The sequence below is a fragment of the Piliocolobus tephrosceles genome, chromosome 2 (assembly GCF_002776525.5).
Source record: "Piliocolobus tephrosceles isolate RC106 chromosome 2, ASM277652v3, whole genome shotgun sequence".
NCBI classification, from domain to species: Eukaryota; Metazoa; Chordata; class Mammalia; order Primates; family Cercopithecidae; genus Piliocolobus; species Piliocolobus tephrosceles.
The window spans coordinates 156,468,933-156,474,942 of record NC_045435.1 but is presented as its reverse complement, the minus strand read 5'-3'; the positions used below and the strand labels follow the sequence as shown (position 1 = coordinate 156,474,942).

The 6,010-nt window shown below is 47.4% G+C and overlaps 1 long non-coding RNA gene across 1 annotated transcript; it reads left to right on the top strand.

Moving 5' to 3' along the window:
- The first annotated feature begins 357 nt into the window (after positions 1-357).
- Positions 358-2,861, top strand: LOC116418643. The gene is made up of 2 exons (XR_004228747.1): positions 358-598; positions 2,456-2,861. It is a non-coding gene; the product is annotated as an uncharacterized LOC116418643 (long non-coding RNA).
- The last annotated feature ends 3,149 nt before the right edge of the window (positions 2,862-6,010 follow it).

The following is a 6,010-nucleotide window of genomic DNA, read 5'->3' as shown; positions in this document are numbered from 1 at the left end:
GGCTCTAATGATAGTCTTTGGGCCTGCTGTGTTCCAGGAACCAGAGCCATTCAGGAACAACTGATGAGACTAGGAATGAGGAAGTCACAAAGGTTCCTCTGGGTTTCCGTTTCAAGGGGCACAAAATGACCTTTACCTCCTCTGCCACTTAGGCTTGCTGCTTGCTCCTTGTCCCTTCCCCCAGGGACAGAGGAGAGGCAGTTTCACTTTTCTTGCCAGTTATTTTCACTTTCAGACTCCCTTGATTAAACACTGAGAAAGGTGAGGCAGGACTGGTGTGACGTGTGCCCGAGTCTCAGGCACTATGGTGAGATGCAGGGCCAAGGCAGGTGATCCTGCATGTAGACATTCTAGGCTCAGGGACTGCCTGTGGATCCATGCCAATTGCTATGATCAGCCAGCCCATCCAGGCAAGAGACTGTGACTTCCCCAAGCACACCAAACTGCAACTGTCTGGGTCCTGTCATTTGGGCTGATGAGAAAGCAGCTTCCAAGAAGAGAGACGATTCGTCCAAAAAGATATGATTCGTGCGAGAGCCCGCTGTCAGGCCTAGTATTGATGGGAGACATCTGGCTGATTGGCCAACAGCAGGTAGAGGTAGGAGCTAAATTTCCATCCTGCATAATAACAGCCTATGCCAGACAACATAGCTCCCAGCACCTCTGTCCACCCAGAGATGCATTCCTGGCCCTCTCTGGCCACTTCATTCCTGCCCTCACTGTCCCTTCATATCTGGTCAGGGGCCAAGAAGGCCCCAACCAACCAGACAGGCCCCAACCACTTCCAACTGGGCCCTACTCATCTGACAGGCTTCTCCCAGGGTGATCAGCCCCTGCTTCTCAGCCTGAGCCTTCAACCTTTCAGACAGGTCCTGCCTGCTCCCAGTAGAGGTGCCTCCTGTGCACAGGCCATGGCAGCAGACCCAGCTTTCCCCTGGGTTATTGATCCCCAGCTCCCGCCGCTCCCAAGTTTGAGCATGCCTGGAACCTGCTGCACACTCGTAATGGACTCTGCATGCTCCAGAGTGCCTCCAACACCACACACACACACACACACACACACACTCTCGCTCTCTTTCTGTCTCACACACTCACACTCTCAAACACACACACTCACATGCTCATACTCTCATTGTCTCTGTCTTTCACACACACTCTCAAACACACACACTCATTTACACACACACACACGCTCTCTTGTTCTCCCTCACACACCCACACACACTCATATTCTCACACACGCTCACACACACACATGCCCTCTCACGCTCTCTCACCTCTTATAGGTGCTGTGCGTCCTTGGGCCCTCCCCTCCTCCGCTGATTGCCCCATCTCATGGCCCTCATCAACTGTTCAGTTCTGCCTGAAGCTTGCCCTGCTGGCTCCCCCAGGTCACCTTCTCGGGCCACCATCTGCGTTTCCAGCCTGTGTTAACAAGATGTGTCCTGGTGGGTTCTTGACATTCTTCCAGTTAGAATGAGTATGTTCTGCTTATCAGATAAAATAATGACAGTCTTTCCCAATTCACAGGAGAAATCAAGTTAATGGTAAAAATTCTCTCTCTTTTAAGTCCTTCTATTAAATGTTTGACATCTGTGGCCTCAAACCAAGAAACAATCACACATTTGATATAAAGCATCTAGACTCAGTTTACCAATCTTAATCTTCACATTACATTTGGCTGGTGTTTACTTTTATCCAACTGAAATGCTTCCTGTGTCTGAAATGAAATGCCAGCATGATGACATCTCACTCGTGGAATGAATTAAATGGGCCTGTTAACTGAGAGGTCACTCAAGTGGCCACCTGACCAGTGGCACTACCCTTCCCCAAATGTCTGGGGAGGCCTGGCCAGGCTGGGTGCTTGTTACCAGCATCCTGGATGTGTCCCACAATGGCCCCAAGTCACCTGGTATACAGTTGCCAGATTTAGCAAGTGAAAATATACAAGGCACTCAGTTCAATGTAGTAAACAATACCAGATAAACAAGAAATACTTTTTTAGCATAAGTATATCCCAAGTGTGGAATATTTGCTAAGTATGGTATAATACTTACGCTAAGAAATGGTTGTTTATCTAAAATTCAAACTGAACTAGGCATCAACATTTGACCTGGTGGTCCTAATCTAGTGCCTACACCCACTGGCATGAGCCATCATACATCATAGGCTGTGCAAGGAACTTGCAACCCCCATAGCAAAGAGCTGAATTTGTCAATGGTCTACATTAGAGTACGGACTAGGGCTTCTCCTGGCAGTAACCTCGCTGTCTCAGGTTTTAGAGAGTGGGATTACCTCTGGTCACCCCCACTGATACCCAGCCCTCAGGCCCCCAGTGGTCATTGCAGGGCCTTATAGGACAGTTTCCAGCTGGATGGTACTTTGAGCTCACACTTCCATAGTCACTTGTTTTTCTTTCTCTTCTTGGCCCATGAATACATTTTTGGAAAGGAAGAAGGCAAGCCCAGTGAAGACAGCATGAGGAGAGCATCCACCTTTTGACATTGCACGCAAGCAAGGATGACACCATGACTGTCTTTGAAAGGGCAGAGATGGACTTTTGCATAACATTATTCAGGTTAATGACACCTTGGTACACATCAGTCAATTAAATAATAAATAAAATGTATTGATTCTTAGTCTTCAATAACCCTTCTAAGACTTGTTAATAATACTTATGGATTGAAGATATATAAACAAAATCAATATTTATTGAAAAATGTTCAACATTTGAGAACTTAGATTAACCTTGTTCATTGATCCTGTAAAGTGTCAGATTTTTGACTGATTTGTTTACTTACATGCTTGTGAAATTCTTTGGGATGGATATTGCTTCATAATACAATGTTTGTAGCACACTCTGTCCTGTTTGCCTGTACAGTACTTTTGGGGGATGTGTCAATACCTGGGCTGGCCTTGGGAGGGGGTCATGGATGTGAGCTCCTTCCCTTGGTTCAGAGAGTCTGCTGTGGGCTTCCCACTCCTCAGCTTGGAGCAGGTCAGCAGCCACAATTTCCCTCCACAGCAGCCTTGGCTGGTTGACTCAGAAATCTGCTGGGGGCCTCGCATTTCTTTTTGAAGTGGTTTCCCCAAGGAAGCTGGGCCACGAGCTAGCTCAGATGGTGAAAGAGCCAGTAGAGAATAAAGGGGTCACACTGCCTTTTACTTGTGCAGGCAAGGGGTCAGAATGGGAGGGCAGCAGGCAGAACCCAACTTTGGTAGACTTGACGAATGGACTGCCTGTCCACTCTGCCCTTGGGGCTCTGCCCTGATAAATGACTTTGGCATCTGAGTTCAGAGAGGGAGGCCAGACGCAATGGTTCGTGCATGTAATCCCAGCACTTTGGGAGGCTGAGATGGTGGATCATTTGAGATCAAGAGTTTAAGACCAGCCTGACCAACATCGTGAAACTCCACCTCTCACTAAAAATACAAAACATTAGCCGGGCATGGTGGCATGTGCCTGTAGTCCCAGCTACTCAGGAGGCAGAGGCTGCAGTGAACAGAGATTGTGCCACTGCACTCCAGCCTGGGCAACAGAGCGAGACTTCGTCTCAAGAGAAAAAAAAGAGAGAGAGAGAGAGAGAGAGGGAAGCCTGGGGCTCTGTCTTTGGGCCATGTAATCCAGACAGGCAGCACAGCCCAACTCCATCTAGCATGAGCTGTGCCCCTCACTATGCTCCACCTGGCTGGACCTGGGAGACAATACTCATCTGCTGAAGCAACACATGGGAATCCTTCCAGGGCCATTGGCAACATCTCACAAAGGAACAGTACATCCCATGGGGGCAGGGGGAGGGTAATTGACATGGTTTTACATACACAAACAAACTGTAGTATTTTTGTGAATGGTTATGGATTTATTTTAATGTAAACTAGAAAAATGTGACATTAATATCAACAATAATCATTTATTATATCACAGTATATTGCAGAGTGATTTGTTCAGCCTATGCCACATCATCATATTAATTAACCATTTTAAGTAACATGGCTTTACCTCCCCAGGGAGACGGTGACTTCCTTAAAGAAATGACCTATCCCTAAACTTCTGTGGCATCCCCTTGGATCTGGCATAGAGAGCTCAATAAACAAGGCGAACCAGGCACGAAAAGAAGCATAGCTGGAAGAGCATATTTTCAACTCTTGGCCCTGGACAAGGCAGGTTGGTTTTTACATATTGGTGCTCAAATCAATCTTTTAAAAGCATCTTTCATCTGCTCTTTGTTGACCCCTGGCCTCCATCCTTGGCCCTTCTTTAGTTGTCTTTCAAGCCCCAAATCTTCTGAGGCTTGGGGACTGGCAGGGGACCCCAGACTCAGGAATCTACAAGGGTAGGGATGCCTTCACAGTCATTACAGGACAGCCCTCCCCTTACAGAGTCCTGGACACATAAACATCCAGAGAAGGGCAGGTAGCCCTGGATGCTTGCATCCCATTGGGGAGCCATCAGAAGGTGGGGTAGGACTGGGAGTGTATTAGTCCGTTCTCACACTGCTATGAAGAAATGCCTGAGACTGGGTAATTTATAAAGAAAAGAGGTTTAATGGACTCACAGTTCCACATGGCTGGGGAGGCCTCAGGAAACTTAAAATCATGGCGGAAGGTACCTCTTCACAGGGCTGCAGGAAAGAGAATGAGAGCTGAGCAAAGGGGAAAAAGCCCCTTATAAAAACCAACCTATCTCATGAGAACTCACTCACTGTCACAAGGACAGCATGAGGGGACCGCCTCCACGATTTAATCACCTCCAATGAGGTCCCTCCCCTGACATGTGGGGGTTACAATTCAAGATAAGATTTGGTTGGGGAAACAGAGCCAGACCATATCAGGAACAATGGGGTGGAGGGCTGATTGGGTTCCAAACGGGCAGGAAGCCCATGCTTGGGGAATTTTGAAATTTCTGTATTGCCACATGACCACTCTATTGTCCGCGGGCAGCCAGCTGCAGGATGAAAGATGGTTTGTTTAATGCCTCATCTGAGAACCTTAAAAGAAACAGGAACTCAGTTTAAATGAGAGTAGCCAGGATTATATCAGATCCTCTCAAATCAGGATAGATAATCCTGAGATGAACACATTCATTCATTCAACAAATATTATGAGTACCTTTGGAGGGCCAGGCTGTGACCCAGGCCCTGCACCAGTGACTTTATTAAAGTGTAGCTGTTTTGAATGATTTAAATCTGATCTGGGTCTTGTAGAAAAGTGAGGACCATTTATTACAGTGTAATGAATATGTATATATAATTTAGGCTTTGTTCACAGAAACGCAACCCCTTCTTCCACCACTTCACACAGTCATGCATATATATGTCTTCAGCCCTCTGAGAATGAGCCCCCTTCTTCCTGTGCAGATATGATCAGCCCGAGTCGACTGTGGAAAACAGGGCAGACATTTGGCAAGAAGCTCAAGGTAAAAGCCATCTATTTAGTCCCTGGGCAGACGAAAGGCAAGGAGGAAGGAGCCAGGGTGGCTCTGAGGCTGTGCCCCTGGGGAGCGATGCTGACCTCAGTTTGGAGGCTGTCCTCCTGCTCCTACATCAGCAAATGTGTTTATTCCGTTTCCTCTCCAGGGCTGGCATCTTCCCTATGTGGAAAGTCCTTCTGACTCTCAGTCCAGAATGTGGGTGCTGGGGGGAGCTCAGGGAGCATAGAGGAAACTGAAAAAGTATTCTGGATGTAATTCATAACATTTTTAGGCCTTTGCAGAACTGTGGCTTTGTGTCCTCTAAAACATACATGAATGGGGCATAGAGAAAATAGAACAAGCATAAAAGGAATGTCTGATGCTGAGGGAGGAGAGGGTGGTACAGCGAGATCGCCCTTCTGATGGCCATCGCTGCCACTTACCTAGGCCTTGCACACCATTAACTCCTTTTTCTGCTCTTTAGCCACAGCAACAATGACCCAGAATAAGTTAGAAAATGAGCCAAAAAGTCCAGGCACAGAAGCAAGCCAGCATCAAGGGACTCGCCATTGCCAGTAAGCCACACCATCCCTCCAGCTC